The sequence below is a fragment of the Vulpes vulpes genome, chromosome 11, assembly GCF_048418805.1.
Source record: "Vulpes vulpes isolate BD-2025 chromosome 11, VulVul3, whole genome shotgun sequence".
In the NCBI taxonomy this organism is placed as follows: domain Eukaryota; kingdom Metazoa; phylum Chordata; class Mammalia; order Carnivora; family Canidae; genus Vulpes; species Vulpes vulpes.
The window spans coordinates 46462171-46487817 of NC_132790.1; positions in this window are offsets into that span (position 1 = coordinate 46462171).

Genomic DNA, 25647 nt, shown 5'->3' on the forward strand with positions numbered 1-25647 from the left:
GTGGTCAGTTGCTAGTAGAATCAAAGACATCCTTGTTATGCCAGGATTCTAAACTATAACTCATTACTATAGAAAAGACGTTTCAGGGGATCCCTGGGTGGCTCAGGAATTTAGCACCTGCCTTTGGCCCAGGGCATGATTCTGGAGTACCGGGATGGAGTCCTGAGTCGGGCTCCCTGTGTGGAGCTTGCTTCTCCTTCTGCCTGTGTCTGTACCTCTCTGTCTGTCTCTCATGAATAAATAAATGAAATCTTTTTTTTTAAAGACCTTTCAAAATGGCACAGTGAAGCTTCAGTGTAGGTTTTAATCATTATCATAATAATTAAATAAAATGCTTGCCCAGAAGGATGTGGAGCAACATGCAGAATTGTTTGAGAATGATTCTGGGACTTATATCTGTGATGCCCAAACACAGAGGAAGACTTCCCCTTCTACAGCAGGAAATGCTGAAGCTCAGCTTCCCTTCAAACTAAGAGATTCCCATTCCCCACCCACATGCCCATCTCAGCAGAAGGCATTGCCAAGTTCTATGGGCCCTGAGGTCTCTAATCTTTACTAGTTGGAGTTTCTAGATAACTTCTACAGTCACCTGGTCTGTAAAATACAGACTCTGTATATTATACTATTGACAAATCTGCATATGGACCTGCAAAAAAGAAGAAAAACAAGAGGTAAAGTTCCTCCATTGGAATTCAAACCCACACTGCTGGCCCAGAAATAGCCTGGTCTAGACTCCTTTGCTATAGAATAATGGGAGAGTTTGGTCCTGTGCTTTTGGATTTCTTCACACTCACTCTGCCATTGGTGATTTTCTATTTTCCCAGGAAACCTATTTTCACACTGTAAGACACTGTGAAATTCATCCCAAACCCAGACGACACAAGTTTTAGGAACAAAAGCTAAGAAGTGGTTTGCAAGTTAATATTTTTGAATATCTGTGAAATAATGAAGCAGTCATACAATAGTTTATGGGGGGAGGGAGCTACTTGGGTGTCTATGTGAGTGTGAATGTTGAGTCTGAAAAAAAAAAAGAGCTTAATAGCTTGCTTTTAAAAAGAAGTGACTAAGGTTTCCTCAATCAAGAATGTTAGTTACACTAAAGACCTTGAACTGAATTATCATAACAGCTGCTTTAAAATTTTTAGCCATAGTAAAGTTAAATTACAGGAATATGAAGGTCAAGGAGATTTCAATTGCTCATATGCCAAATGGCTTTGACAATACCGACCTATATTATTCCTCATAGAAACTGACCATCAATTTATTCTCATTTGAATTTTTATTATTTAAGGACACTTCGTGGGTATTAATCCAGTATCACTGCATTGTTTCTTTGCCAGAATGAGACAGGTAATCAGGACATGTATGCTTTGAAATTAGGAGTGTTAAGTTCTGCAGTGGCAAGAACAGAGCTAACCAAGTAAAGTTCAGATATTAGATTATTATTTTAATAGCAGGGCAGTTTCCCACCATGATGGACCATAAGGCTGGCTTTACAAAAAACAAGGATTTCCTGCCTAGAAGAGTATACATGTCATACTGAGCCCATAAGCAGTTTAAATTACAAACACAACATGAACAAGCATAACAAGAGCCTAAAATCAAGTCTATGTACATAACAGTTGCTCTAGGCGCAGATTCCAGAGGGTAGTAGAGGAAGAGGAACAAAGAGGTAGGAAAGCAACATGTTGCAGAGATTGTAGAAGGCTGTGATTCAAGGTCAGCCAAAGTAAGGACACTACAGAGGCAGCATCAACTTCAAAACAAACAAACAAACAAACAAAACCATGAACCTTGAAGCTGACCTTTTTGCTAATGAAGAAGTCAGTTTCAAGGTGTGGTCCTTGGTATGGGGCAGGTAAATCACGTTAGAATGATAATAAATAAGGTAATCCCTGCAGACAGCAGTCAAAGGTTAGGGCATCTCCTAATTTAAATTACTCCATGGAATATCAAGTGAAATTTATTATTCCCAATGTGATACTGCCCTTCTAATTGTTTTTTGAAGAATAATGGTGGCTAACTCCACAGGTTCAAAGAAAATTGTCTTTCCCCTCTTCTTGTCTCTTGGATATCTTCTCTCTTGGCTTTATTATACATATATTCAGTCTATGTAAATTCAAGAATACACTGTCATCAAAGCCAGTGATTTTTTGATGAATCTAGCAAATTTCCCTGGAGGATGCAGATTAACTGTATATAACTTTGGTTATATGTCCATTCCTGTGGAAGGGAGGCCCAATCCATGAAGCGTAGGAAAGGAGATCTAAAAACAAGGTGTTGCACTGAACAAAGCAACTAACGACCATGACATTTCACCAAGTGGCATATTCCATTAAAATTTTTAATATGATCTTAGCTTTTCCAAATTCTAAACAATTGCTTGACTCAACATCTAAACAGCTTTGAATTGTCTTAAAATATACTGTAAGATCACATCTTTGTCTTGTCTATAATCTCATGAGTAGAAATCTCTGTTTATGCAGCTGAAGACTCACCACAAGTACTTTAGAAAGAATGACAGATTAAAACAATCAATCACAGAATTTATACATGCAAAGAAGTTCAAGAGATCATCTGGATAAGGTCATTGCATTTTATATGATAAAATAGCCATAGATCGTGATCTATTTTTTTGACCAGTCAGCTTTTGCTTACTGGAGATGGATACTGAAAACAGGTGTTTTAGAGAAAACACAACAAACTTGTATTGACATTTCAAAAGAATTCTGGGAATTAGGCAGTCAGAAAGAGTTGTAGATTTTTCTATAATGCAGATACTATGGATATCAGAGAAAGAATACTAAACACATCTACTACAACTCCCCTCTACTATACTTATGGTGGACATGTCTTTGACCCGGCACATAGCTTTATAACCGTAAATGCTTAGTTTACATAGCTACTAGTGAGGAAACAGAACTGGCTAAAGAGGTAAATACTAATTGCCATTCTGTTTATAACTGACTGAAATGAAATACCCTTATCAAAGTTTCATAGACTTACACTGGGGAAACTCTGTAATAAAGCTGAACTATACTCCATAATTTATCAAAAAAACTCATGTATTCAGGATAAACACAGAAGAAACCATATCCAAAGAACTGGACATCCTAACTGGAAAATATATTCTATTTAAAATTAAATGCTGAGAAAGATACTTGATATAGCTGCCTGTTTATGGCATCAAACTCAAATCTCGACTCTTCCATGACATATCCTGTATCCTATTATCAGTCAAAACAAAGGGACTTCTATCACTTTGATTCATATGCTAGAAGGACTAATAAAGACATTTGGATCAGTACTTGACACACTATCTGTGTTGACAAACCAATTTGTTTGCTTGTTTCTCAATCTATTGCAGCCTTATCAGTATTTTGTAAGAAAACAAATGTAAAGATAGATGAGCAAAATAAAAACTTTCAAAACTTTAAAGTATTACTGTTAGAATAAACACATCATATCATTTCAATAAGGACTGAGTAACAGTTCACAGAGTCTTGGCAGTGTTCACACAACAAATTTGAGTAGGACTGTATAGATCATTGAAGTATCTTGTTACCTTTTAAATATCTTATTTTAGTATCTTAAATAAACTATCTTATACGTATCATATATGTATATGTTTGTGTATGTATATACGTATACACACATATGTATTTGTGGAAGGATTTAACCTTATTCAATTGTGAGAGCTCATTAATCTGTCTGTCAGGTTGCTATCTACAGACATGATGCTAAAGCTTGAGGTCCATAGAGCAAGAAATAAGAAAGAGGAAACTACCGTAAAGTAGGAAGAGTAAGGGCAAACAGGAAGCCATAAGTATAATCTGGAGTTCACAAAGACCGGTGGAAACTTGTGTAAAATCTTGCTGCCTCTGACCTTGGTAATGAGGGTATCCTGCAGAACCTGGGACCCTTTGTCACAAAGCTAAACATACACTTGGCCCAGGGGTTTGAGAACCAAAAGGGGATCCAGGGGAAGGTAGAGCAATTGCACCAGCTGCTGAGTCACACCAAATAAGTCAACAGGAAAGCTGCAAAGTGGCCACTGCTTCCCTTCTGAGCTCAGAATCTCCCAAAGGCATCCTATAGACTGCCTGAGCTGGAAAATATAGGGAAGATAATTTAGGGGAATAAGGTTCAACTTCGGCAAGGGGAAACATTATAAATTCATCAAAAATGTGCTTGTTCTTAAAGGTAATAATAATTATGCTCAAAGGTAATATTATGAGAAAAACATCAATGTACATTTTATAAATCAGTAGGAACTTACATCTAACCTAAGTGTCTAGGATATTTTATCAATAGAAGTCATAATTCTAAATTGTTATGTGAAAACTTTCAGTTGTTAAATTTTGAAAAGCAAACATAATGCATGTTTAAAACACTAACAAAAGCACTGTGCAGGTAAAACACAGATATGTGACCTATTTAATTCACAAACAACATTTTGTAATTACTGTAGTAGAATATAGGCATCTTGAGTGTCTTATGTTAATCATATTTGAACCTCTGGCAGTAACTTACATAGACTTTTCTTTTAAAAAAATATATGTTTTATGTATTTATTCATGAGACACACTGAGAGAAAGAGGTGGAGACACAGGCAGAGGGAGAAGCAGGATCTATGCAGAGAGCCCTATGTAGGACTCTATCCCTGATCCCAAGATCATGCCTTTAGCCAAAGGCAGATGCCCAACTGCTAAACCACACAGGTGTCCTTACATAGACTTTTCTTAAGGAGCAAAATGAATGCATGTACTACTGAATAAATAAATTGGGATGGAGAGTTGCTTAGACATTGGAACAATGATCTAAATATGCCTAGATAATATGATGCAGCCTATCCGATATCAATGATTCTCTGATAAGCCTTATATTTTTTTTTAGCCTTATATTTTTCTATAGCCAGTTCAAAAAATATTGGTTCATTAATTGATCTGACTCAATATTACAAAGTTAAATGAAGATATTAAATTAGGAATAAACTACAATCTTTAAATAGTCACCCACTCCTTAAGAAGATGAAAAAATATGAAGGAAATGGATAATGGTAAATCTAAAGCTGTAGGAATTCGGTTCTCAGGTCTTGGTAAGCAGGCATATACTTTTATGAATTATTTATAAACTAATTAAAATAGCATAAATCACACATTTCTGATGGATACAGATGGGACTCTGTATTGACAGTTCACCAGGAAGGATAGTTTTGATATGACCTTAAAGTGTTCAGTAATTGCTATTTAGTAGAGCAGTTGAGAATTGTAATATTGCCTATTTTGTAGCCCACACTAAATCAGCACCATGTCGATTAGCATATGTTTAAGCCATCTCTTTTCTATTCTCTTGCTGATATACCAGCTGTGCTAGGAAACTGATTTCTCAATGGACATTTGAAAAGCAGAAAACCGTAACAATAAAGTTAAAGGACACATACTGAAAAAGACATTTTACAGAATGTAGGAAATACACACATGTGCATGGCCATGTGCAGGTATAGAGTAAGTGTAGTTTCATTGGTGAGTTGTTTGTTTTACAAAACTACTCAGCCTCCTGATATCTGCATGCAGATTTGTTTTCAAGCTTGGGCAGAGACAGACCACAGTGCAAACAATCTGAGATAAAAAGCCCAGTCTTTGCTTAGCATGGGAGAGGAAAACAAGAAGGAAAATGCAAGCATAACCTTGAGGCAGAGAGGATAGTATAAAAACCAGGTCAAAGTGGAAAATGAGTGGAAAAAGAGTTACAAGAAGCCATTAAAAGACCAAAAAAAAAAAAAAAAAACCAAAAAAAGAAAGAAAAAAAAAAAGAAAATCAAATGCAGAGAAGTAGGAGGTCTTTCAGGGATCAGACGATAACCAGTAAAAGCATTGTCTATTTTCAGTGGGATTCAGAAATATTTTTGAGAGTCTCTGCATGTAATAAAATTCTTCATAGCAAAATAAAAGAGGCTAAATACTTTAGACTTCTTGTGTGCCTATTTTTATACCTACAGTGATGTACTAGTTTTCTAAGGTTGTCAGAACTATTTACTACAAAGACCGTGCCTTAAAACAGTAGATATTTATTCTCTCCACTTCAATAGACCAGAAATCCAAAATCAAGGGACTGGTTTGGTTCTTTCTGAAGGCTGTATGATAAACTCTCCCTTGCCTCTTTCTGAGATTTGATGATTTCTAGTAGTGCTTGCATTTCTTGGCCTGTAGACACTCTTTCTAATGATTATCTTCCTCTTTTTGTGTGTCCTTTTATGTCTCTCATTAGGACATTTCCATTGGGTATAGAACCCATTATAGTATGATCATATCTCAATTCTTAGTTACATCTGCAAAAACTATAACCAAATATGGTCAAATTAAGATTCAGGGTGAATATGAATTTTGGGGAAACATTATACGATCTACTACTACAATTTCTTTCCAAGTCTAGAAATATACCATTCAGTTATTTCCTGAGATTTCTTAGAGAAAAAACTGTTTCTATATATAATAACTAAGAGCTATATAATGGAAACTTAAATCATTATTTTTAATCAAGTGTCATCAGAATATCTGCATTAATGTCATAACACATTGCTTGTAGGTGACCCAGTTTAGAAAAACTAAATATATTTATGGAATCTATGATTTTTTTTACTCTTTTTTAGAAAAGATTTTCATTTATTTATCTATTTGACAGAGAAAGAAAGAGACAGAGAGCACATAAGGAAAGGGAGAGGGAGAAGCAAACTCCTTCAGAGAGCAAGCCCAATGTGGGGCTCAATCCCAGCACCCTGAGATCAGGATCTACGCTAAAGGCAGAAGCTTAACTTACTGAATCACCCAGGTGCACCTGATTTTTTGAATCTTAATGAGAAAAAGAAAAAAAGATTACTGAATCCTGTAGAAGGCAGTTAATTTTCCTATTACATACAAGGATGTCAATTGAAGTTGTTGGCAGTCTTTATGTTAGTACAGTGCCTTAAAGCACTGCTTTAGCAACTTCTCTAGGTGATCCTGGAACTTATAAAATTTGAGAACCACTACTTTAGAGTTAACAAGTGATTTTACTTGCATTACCCAGTTATTTCTTGAGGAAAGCCTATAATTTAGGCATTAATATTTTTCCTTCTTTACTGGTCAGAAGGCTCAAGGTGAACTGGCTTTAATTAGACTGAATCAGAGTTGATGGCAGTTGGACCAAAAAATTACATGTCACTTAATACAATATTTACTCAGTTTTATGAACACAAACAAATAACTTGTAGTCTACCATCTTCACCTACCTGGAATGTGTCTCATTTGCTTTTTCTGTATCTTTTCTTCCCAAGATGGATACAGCAGTAAAAGCCAATATCCAGTCCCAAACATCAACATAATCAGCTGCCAAGGCATTCTGGTTCCCTCTATGCTCTGCTTCCCAGCTATGTGCTCTAGTTAGTCTGGACATTTGGAGAACCCACTGTGCTGAAGTTGTGAACTGATCTTCACAGTTGTATCACTATCCCTTGTATAGGGAGAGCCTCAGATAAATAAATAAATAAATAAATAAATAAATAAATAAATAAATAAATAAAGAAAGAAAGAAAGAAAGAAAGAAAGAAAGAAAGAAAGAAAGAAAGAAGCAGGGCAATTTAGATCTGGATATTTAAATTTATGGACCTTGCCAGAATATTTCTCTCTCCTATAAAAATGCATGCTTTGTATTCACTGGTTAGCCACACATGGGGAAAAGTTATTATTAAATGTAACAAACAAACATCAAAATAACAGTCACCCTTTCAAATGTTGCTCTTTGCAAATCAACGGGAACTGTGAACTAAAATGTATGGAATAAACAGAATCTTAATTGCTCCTTTTCCTTTTTTTATTTTGATGTTTGCTTGTTGCATTTAATAATAACTTTTCCCCGTGTGTGGCTAACCAGTGAATACAAAGCATGCATTTTTATAGGAGACAGAAATAAATGTTTGAAGCTACTGAATTTTGGAGCGGTTTGTTATGCAGTGCTAGTAACTGGAACAGCACTTATACTATATTGTGATATTTCATAACTAACTGAGCTTTATTTTGATCACAGTAATCAGTCTAATAATTTCTTTATATAGTTAACTCTCATACGTTCATCTCTTAAAATCAGGAATTAATTTTGTTATCTCTAATGCTATAATAAATGCCTGGTATTCAGTAAAGGATAATGAGGAGTGTCCTTAGAGAGAGTTGATATGAGATAGTTCAGTCTTGGATATCATGTGGTGTTACTAACAAAGATAGGGAAGAACAAGCTATAAGATAATTTGTCTACTGAGGTGTATGTATCCTTAAGGATGCTTGGAGAACCTTGTAGCAGCAAAAGCTGAAATGATTATTATGTTTTATTAATCTTTCATAAGCTTCATCTTATACTTAGGCTTTTATATTTCTAATATATAAGATGATTAATCTATTGCAAGATGAACATATAGATGTCACCAATTTTGTAATTAAGAAGCATATAGTAAGAGGAAAAAAAGAACATATACCATGATTATTAAATAGGTTGGGCTAAGTAGGGTACAAAGCAGAAGATAATGGACTTTTTTACAGTTCTGAGATTCATTTTTTGATTCAACTGGCTGATTATTCAGTGATTAGAACACAAATCCATCCCTCTAGTAACATTTCCTTTCCTTGTCTGATTTAAAGCCTCTACTCTTTCCCAACCTTGGTCACAATCATATCAGAAATTATTAGCAGGACAACACTACCTCTAGTTGTTGCACAACTTCAGGGGATGGTTTTCAGGAATAAAGAAGAATTCTTAGTTGACTCTAAACCTGCGATTTAGTGTTGGTGCCCTCTGAATATGCTAAATGTCTAAATGCTTGCTCCTCTACCTGTTGCCTGTTTTAGGCTTTCCTGAAAGATCTCTCTGACCTGAAGAATGTGAGGCACATTGTGGTTGGCCTCTCCTCATGCCTTACATTTTGACCATGCAGTGTCTACATCCGGGAGTAAGCCTTTATTTCTGCTTACTTGGTGTGATTATTAATTTTGTCAACTTGATTGGGCTGTGGGGAGACGAGATACTTGGTCAAACATTACCCTGGGTGGTTCAAGGAGGGTAATTTTGAATGAGATTAACATTTGAATCAGTAGACTGAGTAAAGTATATTGCCCTCCTTACTGTGGGTAGACTCATGCAATCAGTTGAAGACCTGAATATTACAAGTCTTCTTTCCAAGTAAGAAATAGTTATTCCTGTCTATTGGACCTTGAACTAGGACTTTTTTTTTTTCTGCCTTCAAACTGGAACTGAAACATCTAGTTTTCCTCAGTTTTGGGTTTGTCAGCCTTTAGGCTGGAATTACACAATCAGCATTCCTGGTTCTCAGACCTTTGGATTCAGATTGGAACTGCACCATAGGGTTTCTGGGTCTCCATCTTTTGATAAACATCACCCTGAGGATCTTGGGAGTTGCTTAGCTTCCATAATAATGTATTCAATGCCCTGTAACAAATTGTCTATATCAACATTGATCTATTATCTACCTATCATCTATCTATTATGTATTATCTATGTCTGTATCTTATTGTCATCAATATAGATATATATCCCCTCTTAGTTATGTTTCCTCTGGAATACACTGGAGATGCCTCACTCTCTAAAGGAAAACTTCTTGAGTGAGGTTTTTTTTTTTTTTGAAGCCCACTCTACCTGGCTATCTTCTGAACTCCCAATTGATTTATGAGAAAGCATTAGTTATTATTAATAGTGGAAAATTCAATTCCTTTATGCAATTGCCTTCTTCAGCCAATATATCTCCTTCATATTTCACTAGTCTGAAGTTAAAATCAAATGTTTAGGAGCCAACAAATACAGACTACATATGTCAGGTTTTTTCAAGAGTTCACTATGTACTGTTCCAGTCACTTGTCTATACCAGAACTAGCAGAATTCTAAAGTTCATTAAACATAAAACCAGGAGTGACATCTGGAAAGGATTTGCCTACATTTTTTGTTTGTCACCTCTGTAGGTTTGGGAGAGATTATGAATGGATCCTTAACAATTCCCCCCAAATTTACCACTTCCAAGTTCTCTGATCAATCTTGATATCAATGATGGGCAGAAAGGGGATAGACAAGTTTTGGGATAATTCCATAGAAAGTGATTCATAGATGATCCAGTATCTTTATTTATTTTTTCAAATATACAGCTTTAGCTGAGCCTGGATAACAGGAAGGCACTGAAGTTTACCATCGTTTTACCTATGCAAAGATATAAAATTGAAGATACAAACCAGCAATTATTCTCTGAGGTAGATATAAATGTCCATGGGAATTCAGAGATAAAAAAGATAATTTACTGCTTAGGCAAAATGGGAGAAATTTGATGGCTTTTAACCTAGGGAAAAATAATAAGTGAAATTTTCAAATGCAGAATTGGGACATAATTATTTCATAATGAGGAATCACATGAACAAGAACCCAAAGCTGGAGAAGAGTAAATGGTGTTAGGAGAATTGCTCATCATTTTTTCTCAACAGGGAGTTGAGATGGATGGAAAATTATGGAAAATTTAAAGAATGGAAAAACTAAGTTTTTCCAAGGATTAAGGATAATTAAGGATTAATTATCATTACATAGTGCCTTTTTCATGTGGGTAAGAGATTAGACATATTGTGTGTGTGTGTGGGGGGGTGTTATATGTATAGAATAAAAATACAATCCAATTAGAGTTTGAGGGAATGAACAGTACCATAATTAGAACTAATTCGGGGAGAATGGTGTGACAGGAAATGGAGAAGAATTAATAGTACCTGAAACACTAACTTGGATTAGTGTTCACTTCACTGTCTGAAATTAATATATCATTTAGTCTACTAAAAAGGGTTTTGCAGTGATTAAAAAGAATATTTCAACTTTACCAAAGCAGCTTGTTCTACAAAGTAATTTACAAGTTATTTATTTGTTTTTTTTAACTTTATTTTATTTTTTAAAAATTATTTATTTATTCATGATAGAGAGAGAGAGAGAGAGAGAGGCAGAGACACAGGAAGAGGGAGAAGCAGGCTCCATGCTGGGAGCCCGACGTGGGACTTGATCCCGGGACTCCAGGATTGCACCCTGGGCCAAAGGCAGGTGCTAAACCACTGAGCCACCCAGGGATCCCCACAAATTATTGATTTGTAAATAACTTATAAATAAATTATTTTGATAAATGTTACTAATTTGTAAATTAGTTTGTAAATTACCTATTTTTCACATAGAAACAATGTCTTGATGAATGATAGAAGCCAAGAGATGCCCCTCTCTTCCCCAGCCTCCTCTTACAAAGTAAAATAAAAAGATAAATTCTATTTAACAAGGGATACTGAAGGTGAAACACATGTCAAATTTCGAAGTGACTCATGTCTCTTCCTCATTATTGCATGATGAACATCATTTAGGAAGCTTGATGAATAAACTTCCAAATACCTTATGTGTGGAAGTGTATTGGTGGGTAAGGACAATATAAATCCCATAGGTATTTTAAGTAGGAAGTGATTTAATATCGGTAAATAGAAACTTTAGTAATCAATAAGAAGGCGGAGAGAACAAAGGAGAGCAAAGCAGGTTTCAGGAAGGAAACCTGATAATGCAGAAAGCGCAGGGATGGTGCCACAAGGATATACCTACCTGAAGCCCAAAGGAGATGATTTTCAAATCGTTTTTGGAGCTGCTAAAAGATAGTCATTCAGCTTCTACCCACCGTAACAGCCAGTAAATAATGTTTTCCTAGTTCTCTCTGCTTGGGCCGCTATAACAAAATGCTATAGATTGGTAATTTAAGTGACAGGTATTTATTTCTCGCTGTTCTGGAAGCTGGAGAGTCCAAGTTCAAGGTGCTGGCTGATTCATTTCCTGGTGAGAACTTTTTAACCTCTTCTGGCTTGCAGATAGTCACCTTCCCTATGTGCCTTCACATAGCAGACAGAGAGAGAGAAATCAATCTCTATCTCTTCTTATAATGTCAGTAATTCCATAATGAGAGACCTACCTTCATGACCTTCTCTTACACCAAAGGTTTCATCTCCAAATACCATCACATTTGGGGGTAGGGCCTCAATATAAGAATTTGGGGGGTAGGTGTGCAGAAACATACAGTCATAACATTGCTTTCAAATTTGCATGTGTCCCTCACCAGTGAATTCTAGCCAGATTTTCTGCTGATAAAGAAGCCTGAAAAATTCCTTTATCAGGCTTTCTACTCCTCAGGTATGCAGAAATGCATAGAAGGTCTGGGATGGTGTTGAGGTTCAACTTAGGATATGTGATACAATCTACTGTTTTGGGTAATACAGATTCATGTATTTTATTTTAACCATATATAAATATACCAAAAAAAAAAAAAAAAAAAAAAAAAGCCCAGATCAGTATAAACAATGCAAGGATGTCTGATTTTACCACATGAATTCCACATTGTTCTGGAGATTTTCTCCATATCCGTAAGGCAAGAGAAAAATAAAGGGTATGCAGAATACAGAGGATATACATCCCAAATAAGTGTTTTTATTTGCATGTGGCATAATTATATTAGAAGAAAATCCTTGGGAATTTACAAAATAACTTCTGCAATCAAAAACTGTATATAGCAAAGTCGGTGGATACATTTAACGTAAAAATATCAATTGTATTTGTACACCAGTGGCAAGAATTTAGAAGACAAAATTTAAAAAAAAATCTGATCCAAATAACATTTTTAAAAACAACAAAATTGGGACGCCCAGGTGGCTCAGAGGTTAGAGCCTGCCTTCAGCCCAGGGCCTGATCCTGGAGTCCTGGGATCAAGTCCCACGTGGGGCTCCCTGCATGGAGCCTGCTTCTCCCTCTGCCTGTGTCTCTGCCTCTCTCTCTCTATGTCTATCATAAATAAATAAATAAATCTTTAAAAAAATATATATATATATATATATTTAAAAATAAACTTAATGAAGCACGTATCAATTCTTATCACTGGAAACTGCAGAGTATTGCTGAGAGAAATGTAAAAATACCTAAAGAAATGGAGACACATATTACATTTATGGAATAGAAGGACTCAATATTATAAAGATGTCACTTATTTTTAAATTGATGTGGAGATTCAGTAAAATCTCAGCCAAAATTCCAGTGTACTTTATTCTTAAATAGAACCTGACAAGTGGATTCTAATATTTATATTGAAATGAAAATAACTAAGAATAATCAAGGAGATCTTAAGATCATAATTCGAAAACATAAATTATTGGATTCAAATAATTATTTTAAAACCGGAACAACTATGAAAGATAGTGGCAAGAAGACAAGCATATTCATTACCGAAACACAGTACAGAATCCAGAAAAACATCCACACATATTTAGTCAGTCACTTTTGACAAAGATTTCAAAAGAATTCAATGAAGAAAGGAGATTTTTTCCCCACAAAATTGCTAGAAACATTAGATATGCATATGGAAATAAACATAAACATCAAACCATATCCCACACCATAAACAAAATGTAACTCAAAATAGATCAAAGATCTAAAGATAAAAGGTAAACCTATTAAACTTCTAAAAGAAAACATGAGAAAATATTTTGGCACTCTTGGAATAGGCCAAAATTTTGTGTTCTTAGGATGCGAAAAGCACTAAGCATAAAAGAAAAAAAAATGACAAATTGACTTCATAAAAATTAAAAATTATTATTCAAGACACTGTCAAGAAAAACATGGAAGACCCCAAAAGTCCTTACCACTTCAATATTTAGTAGCTTATCTCTAACCTGTAGCTCTAGCATTTGTCTAAAGATTTTGTCTTGACTGCTAGACCTTTCTTTGCCACATGCTCAGAATGTAAATTATAATCTCTCGGATGCTTTTAAGCTTTGTTTAACAAAATCCATAAAGACAATTGTCTGTAGGCATCTCTGCCTTCTGCAGAACAAATGTCTTCCCCCAGGAAAGAAAGCACATATACTGCTTTATTAACACTACTGTGCCCACCCCCAATAACCTTCCACCAATAACTGAAGAAAGTTGTGTAAATTCCTCATTTTCCCTCATGCTTCAGATGAGATACATCTCAGCCAAGTGCTTTACATTTCAGTGCATGAGTTTTCCAGCACAACTAAGCACTAGGGGCTCACAGTGATATCTGGCTTGGTAAAACACATTTTATGGTTCCCTTTTCTTTATTGTCTCATTTTCTACTCCCCTGAGTTTACCTTCATGCACCAAGTAAAGCCATTTTACTGAAATCTTTATGTCTGAAGACACCCAAACAAAATCACTAATTTTATCCCATAATAATTTATCTGCTTACATTGTTGCACCAATGTTACATAAGAACAAATTTATGTATAATTATTTCACCCCCTAACACAATAACAGAAGGAGGGAGAGAAGGAATAAGAATGAAAGACAAGAATAGTTTCTCTTCTTTATTAGCCCAAAGAAATTACCACAGCTGTCAAATATAAGCGGGTGACAGATCAGAGCAAAATACTTAGCACTGTGGTCAGTATTAGCATTGTCCAATGAGGGTGAGTTTTCTGTAATACTAATGCTAACAATAAAGGGATAACAAGAATATTTTTGGTTAATAGTTAAAACATGTGTGATGACTAAATATACTTACTTTCCCATTAGGATCCCATGATAGCAAGCACATATTTCTCCAAAATCTTCATTGGATGTTGAGACACAGTGCACTGTGTGTGTGTGTGGGGGGGGGGGGGGGGTGGAATCTTGTGCTTAAGCAGTTTAGCTTCCCCAGTCTTATCTATGAAAATGTCATGTAGTAATTACTCCAGGCAATTTTTCAATTAATTTCTGTAGAGATCCCAAATAATGCATTTTTCCTCAAGTTTGAATGGACTTGCATATGTTTGCTAATTTAAGTATGGGCCACAAGTGTTCAAAACAATGGAATCTTTGGCATTATTTTGATAACAGATACAATGAGCCTTCCTATAACAAGCCTCCCTCCCCTGCTTCTTCAGCAAGCAACAACTTTGGAAAACACTAAACAAACAAACAAACATTACTTTGGTGCTTTCTGGACACAGTAAGCACAGAAAATGAAAATCCTTTTAATTATTTTTACCCTCAATGCCCAAACACAATAAAAATGGAGTGGCAGAGGGAATCAAGTACCAGAAAAATGATTACTTGAAGACAACAGTGACTTTGATTTGGTTATTTCCAAATTGTCTATATTGAGTAAAAAAAATCAATAGCATAAAGCATTCAGTGGAACCTTTTATAAAAGACACACATATATGGGGGGTTGTTGGTCTCACTAATAAGTGACAACCAGACATATTTTTTTATGTTTTAGCTACCTTTCAGAGACTAACTTTGCTCTCTGAATATGTGTGTTGAATTCCTTGTATACTTAAGATTTACTCAGATATCAAGGAACTCAACATGTGGTCCATTAGATTTATAGTAAACTTGTGGTGATTTCTTAAATATTTGTCAGCATTCTTTAAAATTGAATCCTTTCAAATATTTGATTTTCAATGATATGTGAGTTCCAACATCTTTTATTGCCTCTCATCTCCATTATAAATGAGAGGAAATTATTTCACTTGTGTCTACTGTTATGAACCAGGAACCACAGTGTGGAATTATGAGTTATAAGAGTGATAAATTAGTTAGATGGCTGATGTTGTATTAATAAGAAAAATGTATATTATTCAGTGTATTTGAAAATAAGCTCTTCAACCTTAAAGAACTACCACTTAAGTTTGCCTTCTGCTCTGCATACTACCTTATTTAAACTTTTCATTCACAGTAAAATTTCTGGAAAAAGAAATTCATATTTATTGTTTGAATTTTTCCATATCTTATCCCTTAGTCCTGACCATTTATTTCCCTTTATTTTACTGATGCTGCTGTGAGGATACCAGTCATCACTACTGGACTGTAAATCCTAAGGAAGAATTTCAGCTTTTTTGTTATTTGACCTATGTGCAGCATGAAAGTTAGTAACCGTTTTCTTATAGTGATCTCCTCCTCTGCCTTTTGTGATCAGATTTTTCTTGGCATTCCTTTTAATCCTTATATCATGCCTTATTCATTTCTCTTCTTGGCTTCTTTTGTCTCATTAAATCAATGGATCTCAAGTTCCACTATATGTTGGATTACCTTCAATGCTGATTAAAAAAAAAAAAAGGAATGTCTGGGTGGCTCGGTAGTTGAGTGTCTGCGTTTGGCTCGGGGTGCGATCCCATGGTCCTGGACTCAGTCTGGCACCAGGATCCCTGCATGGAGCCTGCCTCTCCCATGCCTGTGTCTCTGATTCTCTCTGTGTCTCTCATGAATAAATAAATGAAACCTTTAAAAATAAATAAATTAATTAAATAGAAATTCGTAAATCCCACTAACAAAATAGATCTGATAAATATTTCAGAAAGCTGAATCTAAAAACAAATAAAAAGCAAAAACAAAACAAAACAAAATAAAACAAACAAAAAGCTCAGATGATTCTGATGCTGATGTTTTGTTTAATTGTTAAGGGCATTTGGTGTTCTATCAGTGCTCTTATTTCACTTAGTTATATTGGCTGATACTGTCTACTCCCAGAGAGCCTCCATCTTTTTTGGTACTTCTCAATTCTATTATATCTCAAATTTTAGACTGAGATTTCCAATTGTTAATAGACATCCTTATGTGATTATCTCATAAGTACCTCAACTAAACATGTCCAAAAGTGTGCATATCTTTTTTTTTTCTTTTTTTTACTTCCCAAATCTATTTATCCTCCTGTGTGACTTATTTTCTTTGGCTGCCCCATTACTCATAATATAAACAAAATCTCTCGATGATAATCCTATTTTCTTCATTCTTATCCCAAATGCCATACTTCACCCATTCTCATTCCTTCACCAATTACCAGTTATTAAATCTTTATTCAGATATAGCAGGAAAAATTAAAATAGAATTTCAGAATGACATGTAGCTATCTCAACTCTGGGTCAGAATTCTGATTTTTTTTTTTTTAATCTTAAGACTCAGTCTGTAGTTAGCTTTGTTTCATTCTATTCACTCAACTATCAGAATATTGTATTTTCTATCTTCAAGTTAAAAATTTTTTATTTAATAGAATATGATAAGTTTTAAACTCAAAATTAGATATAATTTTAAATATTCCTTATGTGAAATAGGATTTTAAGAAGCTTAACTATGTGTCTCTTTGGAACACAGACGATAGGAATTATCTTGTGCACAGGGTTATTTTAAATTAGAGAGAAATTTTAAAAATAATTTTTATAAATAAAAATAATTTGTCAAAAGAACTCATTTTCCTTACATATTCAATTGCAAAAATATTTCCCATAATTTGTGCAGATACATTTTTTCTGTGCTAACATTTTGACCTTGATGTTGACATTTATCATCAAATTTAAATTAAATATATAAAATATTTTGGCTACTTTTCTGAAAATCTGTTATATTATTACTGGGTGCATAAATCCTAGCTATTTTTTGCAATAAATATTTAACAATCAAATAAATGAAATGAAAAATTTTTCTATGTATAAACACCTAAGTTTATACATGGAATGGAGTAAAAAGAATTCAGTAAGGAAATAACTACATATATATATTTTTAAGATTTTATTTATTTATTCATGATAGACATAGAGAGAGAGGCACAGACAGGCAGAGGGAGAAGCAGGCTCCATGCTGGAAGCCTGATGTGGGACTCGATCCTGGGACTCCAGGATCACGCCCTGGGCCAAAGGCAGGCGCTAAACCGCTGAGCCACCCAGGGATCCCTGGAAATAACTACATATTTAATATTAAATCATATTTAATAATTTCCCTCATTGATATAAAATTGCCTCCTATTCCTTTTTCTAAAGTATTAATAATTTCTCAATGCTGAATTAAATAAGCACTTGCAGTGAGGATTATTTACACCAAATTATATATATATATATATATATATATTTTTTTTTTTTTTTTTAATTTTATAAGGAACATTATTTTAAAGTATGGAATCATGGCCAAGAGCAACTGGTGTTTCCTATAGTCAACTGTGTCTTTTATTTATAATTTACAAAAATGTTTTCCTGTGTTTATCAAAATAACCTTCTACACTATTCCAGTGCCACAAAAATAAAATGATAATAGAATCATTTTAGTGTAAATGGAATAGCCACTTTTCCATCTGTTGCACATATCTGAAATGAATAGAAGACTGGCCTGATGCAACCCTCTTGAGTCCCAAAACCGTCCATCTACCAGCCAAAAATAAATAATCAATTTATGGATTCTATTGCAAAACTAGTAAATCTTATTAACTTTGCTATTTAATTACCTGAAATATTTCAATATGATATGGGGATAAAATGAACATGAATGTGTTTCTTCTATCAGTGCTCTTTAAGATGCTAAAAAGCTAGAGGTGCCTGTTTAGAGTTGCCTTAATTAGAAAACATTTAAGCCCGGACTTGACTATCTACAAATGTAAAGTTAGGTCATTTCAATCAGCGTTTTCTTCTATTTTCTTCCTTTCTTCTCATCACATATGCTTTTCTTATTACAAATTTGTCTCTCATTTTCCGGCATTGATGCTTATGACATAGCATTAGCCTAAATCATTATCTTTGCCTAATGAATGAGTCTTCAGTTCACCTCATACTTCTTTGATTGTACAACGCTGGTTTCTGATATCATTTGTTCTTTGTATCTCAGACTGAGATCTGTAAATACATTCTTTAGGTTCAATGAACTATTAATGTGTGTATATATGTGTATGGGCACGTATGTATAATTTTGTATTTTTATTTTCATGAAAATTTAAGAAGATATTAATGGGTCTATTTTTTCCAATCACTAGTATACAATATTTCTTTGACATTGTTATCAGATTTCAGTGCCTGCATATACTTTATTTACAGTATAATCTTTTAAATAGTTTATTTATTTACTTTATGGAGAAAGAGAGAAAGAAGGAGGAATAGAGAGAGAGAGAGAATCTCAAGTAGACTCCATCCTGAATGTAGAGCCCAAGGTGGGGCTCAGTCCCATCACCCTGAGATCATGATCTGAGCCAAAATCAATAGCCAGATACCTAACCAACAAAGCCACCCAAATCCCCAACTCTTTGTTTATAATTGCAACATCACCAATGGAACCAAAAGATGTTTGGCACAATATATCAGATAATGATTCACAATAATGTGAATATAGAAATAAGTGGGAGAATTGAAGCATAACATAGCATATAATGATATAAGTAAGTTGAATTAGAAAGAAAATGTAGAGGAGAACCTGGGTGACTTAGCTGGCCTCATATCAGGATCCATGCTTAGCACAGAGACTGCCTGAGATTCTCTTCGTCTCCCCCAGCCCCAAGCCCTACTCACACTTTCTTTCTCTCTCTCTCTAAAATAAAAAAATGAAAAAATAAAATCTTTTTAAAAAAGTGTAGAGTAGCACTGTTTTAATTGTGATCTATTATGCCAAAATAAAGATAATCAAGTAAAAAGAAACCATAAAAATGTGCAAATTCATTTTTCCAATACATCCAATATTGGTGACATATTTTCAGTAAGACAACATTGTTTGTCAAAACTTATTAATTTTGTCAATTTGATTTTTTTAAATATTTTATTTATTCATGAAAGGCACCGAGAGAGAGAGAGAGGCAGAGACACAGGTGGAGGGAGAAGCAGGTTCCATGCAGGGAACCTGACATGGGACTCCATCCTGGATCTCTAGGATCAGGCCCTGGGCTGAAGGCAGTGCTAAACTGCTGAGCCACCTTGGCTGCCTTTTTTTTATTTTTTTATTTTTTTTATTTTATTTTTTTTTACTTTTTAATGATTTATTCATTGATTAAAATCATATACATATAACATATAATATCAGACTTCAGTTCAAACATTCTTTGTTTTCTTACTTTCTGTCAGGAGTTATTTTATCTGGTTACACTTCTAAGATAAAAATCTCACCACATCTGATACTTACACCACTATACTAATGGATTCATATTATTGATGTATATATTAAATTCATATGGTTTGTGCTCATTGGAGACAAAATAGTGCACATAAGTCCAAAGATCTTTTTATTTTTTTAATTTATTTTTTAATAAATATTTTATTTATTTATTTATGAGAAACACAGAGAGAGAGAGAGAGAGAAAGTGGCAGAGTGAGAAGCAGGATCCACGTGGGGAGCCCGACTTGGGACTCTATCCTGGGTCTCCAGGATCATGCCCCAGGCTGAAGGCAGCGCTAAACTGCTAAGCCACTGGGGCTGCCCAAAAAAATCTTTTTAATATAAGATACTAAAACCACTTGTGAGACAAATAACCTTTTTTCTATAAGTAGAATTATATCTAGACATCTGTTCCACAAATTATGTTTTCAAAGTTAACAACAGAGTTGAATTTTTCGCTCATGAACATATATTTAGAAATTCTCAATAAAGTATTAGTAAATATAATTCAACAATGAGAAAAAGAATTATACATCATGACCAAGTGGAATGTATCCTGGGTATATAACTGGTTCAACTGTTTAAAATTAATTGATGTAATCTATCACTTAAATACATCAAGAGTGTATGGGGGGATCTCATAAAAAAAGAAAGAAAGAAAAAAAGAAAGAAAGAAAGAAAGAAAGAAAGAAAGAAGAAAGAAAGAAAGAAAGAAAGAAGAAAGAAAGAAAGAAAAAGAAAAAAAGAAAGAAAGAAAGAAAGAAAGAAAGAAAGAAAGAAAGAAAAAAGAAAGAAAGAGAAAAGTGTTTGACAAAATCCAAATTCTATTCATGATAAAAACTCAACAAACTAAGAACAGAGGCGAACTTCACAATATGACAAAGAACATCTATAAAAATCTCTAGCTAACATCATACTTCATCATGAAACACTTGAAGATTTCCTTCTAAGATCAGAAATAATGCAGTGTTTCTTCTAACTACAGATTTTCAACATTTACTCAACTCCTACCTAATGCAGTAAGAAAGAAAAAAAAAAGTAAAAGTATACAGATTGAGAAGGAAAAATAATATTGTGTTTGTTTGTAGATGACATGATTATCTATGAAGAAAATCCAAGAAAACATTTTTATTAAAATTGCAGAATATAAGGTTAATATACAAAAGTCAATCACTTTCATATATACCAACAATGAACAAGTGGAATTTGAAATTTAGTACATTACCAATTACATTAGAACAAACAGAAATAAAATTCCTTGGTATAAATTTAACAAAATATGTATAATATCTAGATGAGGAAAATTATAAAACTCTAATGAAGGATATAAAAGAAAAGCTTCATAAATGGATAGATAGCCATGCTCTAGAAAGGAAGAATCTGATTAAATGATTTTAAAATTTATATGGAAAGGCAAGAGACCCAGAATAGCCAACATGATATTGAAAGAGAAGAATGAAGTTGAAGGATGACATACCCAACTTGCTTCAAGGCTTACTTAAAGCTACAATGACCAAGACAGAGTGATATCATTAAAAGAATAGATAAATAGATTAATGTATTAGAATAGAGAGCTCAGATATAGACTCACATAAGTATAATCAAATGATGTTTTGGCAAAGGAGCAAGGGCAATACTATGGAACAAAGATGATCTTTTCAGCAAATAGTATTGGAATGACTAAGTATCCACATGCAAAACAATTAATTCATACACATACTTTATAAAATTCACAAAAATGTACTCAAAATAGGTCATAGACCTAAACATTAAGCCTAAAACCATGGAGCTCCTAAAAGATAATATGGGAGAAAATCTAGGTGACCTTGGGTATAACAATTACTTTTTAGATGCAATATGAAAGGCATAATCTATGAAATGATATCCTACAGTTCTGTTCTGTGAAAGATAAAGTCATGAGATGAGAAGACACAGATTACGAGAAAATGTTTGGAAAATAAATATTTGAGAAAGAATTGTTATACAAATAACACTTAAAACTCAACAATAAGAGAGCAACCACTAAAAGTATGTGCAAGAATCGCCTCTGTGGCTCAGTCAGCTAAGCATCTGCTTTTGGCTCAGGTCATGATCCTCACGTTGGGCTATCTGATCAGTGGGGAGTCTATTTCTTTCTCTCCCTTTGCCCCTCCCCAAGCTTGTGTATTCTCTCTCTCTCTCTCAAATAAATAAATAAAATCTTTAAAAAAAAAGGATGGCTGAAGGCCTGAACAGAAATCTCATCAAAGAAGAGAGAGATGGAAAATAGGCATTCAAAAAGATGTCCATCATTCTGTCTTCAGAGACTTGCGAAATAAAACAAGGAGACCACTATGCACTTCATAAAATGGCTGAATTTCAAAACACTTAGAAACACTAAATATGGGAGATGATTTGGAATATTAAGAACTCTCATTCATTACTGGTAGAATTGCAAAATGGCATAATCACTTTGGAAGACAATTTGGCAGTGTCTTATAAAACTAAACATACTCTTGACCATATGACCCAGCAATTGTACTCCTTGGTATCTTAAATGAATTGAAAAATTATGTCCACACAAAAGCATACATATGGATACTTATAGCTGCTTTATTCATAATTGTTCAAACCTAGAAGTAGCCAAGGTATCCTTCAGTAGTTGAATGGGTAAGTAAACTGCTGTACATCCAGACAATGGAATATTATTTAGTGCTGCAAAGAAATGAGCCATCAAGCTATGAAAGGACATAGAAGAAAGTTAAATGTGTATTACTAAATGCAAGAAGCCAATCTGAAAAGGCTACATATTGTATGATACCAATTATATATGACATTCTGGGAAGTAAAAAATATGGAAACAATGAAAAGATTAGTGGTTGCTATGACTGGGAGAGGGAGGGATGGACAGGCAAAGTATAGAGATTTTGAGGGCAATGAAACTATTCCCTAAGACAGGACACTCATTGATACATGTTATTATATATTTATCAAAACCCTCAGAATGTACAGCATCGAGTGAACCCTAAATAAATCATAGACTTTAGGTAATAATGTGTCAATAATTTCATGTCACTTATTTTAACAAATATATGCTATGATTCAAAATGTCAATATTGGGGAGATTGTGCATATTTGGGAAAAGGAACTTTTTGTAATTTCTGTTCAACTTTGCTGTGAATCTTAAATTCTAAAAATAATGTTTATTAATTTAAAACTAATATCTAACATTTCTAATTTATGATAAATACCAATTAACAACTCTGGAAATCTGGCAAACCCCAAGGAAAATAAAGACAAAGTAAATCATACCTATGTAAGTCTTAACCAAAAATGCTAAAAATCAAAATTAAAGAGAAATTTTTAAAAAAATAGTGCAGGTAAGGACCCTATACACTGAGAGGAATAAATATTTAAAAAGTTGCTGATTTTAACCAGAAAAGTAGAGGCCAGAACATGTTTTATCAAACAAAAGAAAAATATTTACAAGTTGAAAAATAATTTAAGATACTTAGAGATGAATAAAAGCTGTTAGAATTGATCACTGGCAAACCTGCACTACTAAAAATGCTAAAGAAAAAAAGTAAAAATGCTAAAGAAAGTTCTTTGGACTGAAGGGAAATAATTATAAGCAAAAATTAGAAACTGATAGAATGAAGAAAGAAGACTATAAATAGGCAAATATAAGCAAAGAATAGAAACTGATAGAATGAAGAAAGAAGACTATAAATAGGCAAATAGAAACTGATAGGATGAAGAAAGAAGACTATAAATAGGCAAATATAAATAGGCAAATATAAATCAATTTTGAGTCCTTTACAAATTTATTGAACAGTCACTTTAATTACTAAAGTAAAAATTTTAAAAAGTGATATTGAGTTTATAATATATATAGGAGGGAAATATATGACAAAAGAGTGTAATGGATAAAGTGGGAAATGAAAATATAATGTCAAAGGTTTTACGCTATACATGACACAATATGATAGTTTTTCAAAGTAAACTGTATTAAAGATGTAGATGTGAATCATTCAGAAAATTCTAAAACACAAAGCAAAGATCATAAGTAATATGCCAATAACAATGATAAAATGGAAAACTAAAACAAAAGAATAAATACTAAGTTTAATAAATGCAAGAAAAAGAACAAAAATAAGAAAATATAAATCATAGATTTAAACTCAATCATACCGATAGCTCCATCTTTTCTTCTTCTGTCCTGCATTTCTCCTTCGCTCTCCTCCCATGCCCTTCTTTCCTTTCTGGCATTCTCTGATTTGATAGCTTGCTTTCCTCTTAATTAACTTCTTTTTTTTTTTTTTTTTCTTTCTTTCTTTCTTTCTTTCTTTCTTTCTTTCTTTCTTTCTTTCTTTCTTCTTTCTTTCTTTCTTTCTTTCTTTTTCTTCTTTCTTCCTTCCTTTCTTTCTTTCTTTCTTTCTTGCTTTCTTTCTTTCCTTTCTTTCTTCTTTCTTTCTTTCTTTTTCTTTCTTCCTTCTTCTTTCTTTCTTTCTTCTTTCTTTCTTTCTTCTTCTTTCTTTCTTTCTTTCTTTCTTTCTTTCTTTCCTTCTTTCTTTCTTTTCTTTCTTTCTTTCTTTCTTTCTTTCTTTCTTTCTTTCTTTTCTTCTCTTTTCTTTCTTCTTTCTTCTTTCTTTTTCTTTCTTTCTTTCTTTTTCTTTCTTTCTTTCTCTCTTCTTTCTCTTTCTTCTTTCTTTCTTTCTTTCTTTCTTTCTTTCTTTCTTTCTTCTTTCTTTCTTTCTTTCTTTCTTTCTTTTTCTTTCTTTCTTCTTTCTCTTTCTCTACCTTGTTTAATTGCTTCATCTTCCTTTACCCTTTCTATTGTAACTTTGATAAATATTAATGGAAAGAGCACTGTGATTACCTTTTAGTCATCCATCTTTACCTGGAATTATAGATAATACACATTTAATGATTCTTCACTATGCTCTGTCACTATGCTAGGTTCTGGAGATACAGGAGCTAGAATGCAGAACCAGTAATGTGTCTCATCTGGCTTTTACAAAAGCCAATAGCAAAATTTTCAAGAATTTTGCAAGTCAGCTAAATGTCACATCAGTAGCCCAAAATCAGCTTCAGGAAGGAATCTGTGAAATGCTACCTTTCTGAGTCTTTTACTTTCCAGAGAAACAGTTCTTAAATATTTAGCTGCATACTACTGAGTAAAGATTGCTTAAAATAGAGTATAGGCATTATAATAATTTTTTAAAACCACAGTTTTTTAGTGAATACATAGGAGGGTCATTCAGCTAATTTAGAAAATTGTGAAAGCTTTCTAGGAGACTAGTGTGTAACTTAAGATAACCTGAAAAATAAGAAGTAGAGGATAAATGTTGCCTGCATCTGAGGTTGGGGTGGTAAACAGAAGCCTGAATTTACAGATCTTTGTAAGCCCTGAAAAGAAATTTGAGAAGAAACATGAGATATATTTAGTAAGGTATAACTGAAAGGTTACTGTAGTTAATTAGATTTAAGAAGAAAGTCTTAAGTGTCTTGAGTTCAGGCAGATACCAGTTTCAAGTCTGAAACTTGAATAACTGGATGAAACATTATTATCATTTCTGGAGCTAAAAGATAAGAGATGAAGAACAAGTTAAGGAGGTAAAAATGAATTCCACTGTTGATTACTGATTTTTAGTTCTAGGGAATAATCTAGCACATAAGTTAATAGATCATTGTATGCGTACAAGTCAAACTCAAAAGAATGACCTAGGTTGAAGACTGGTT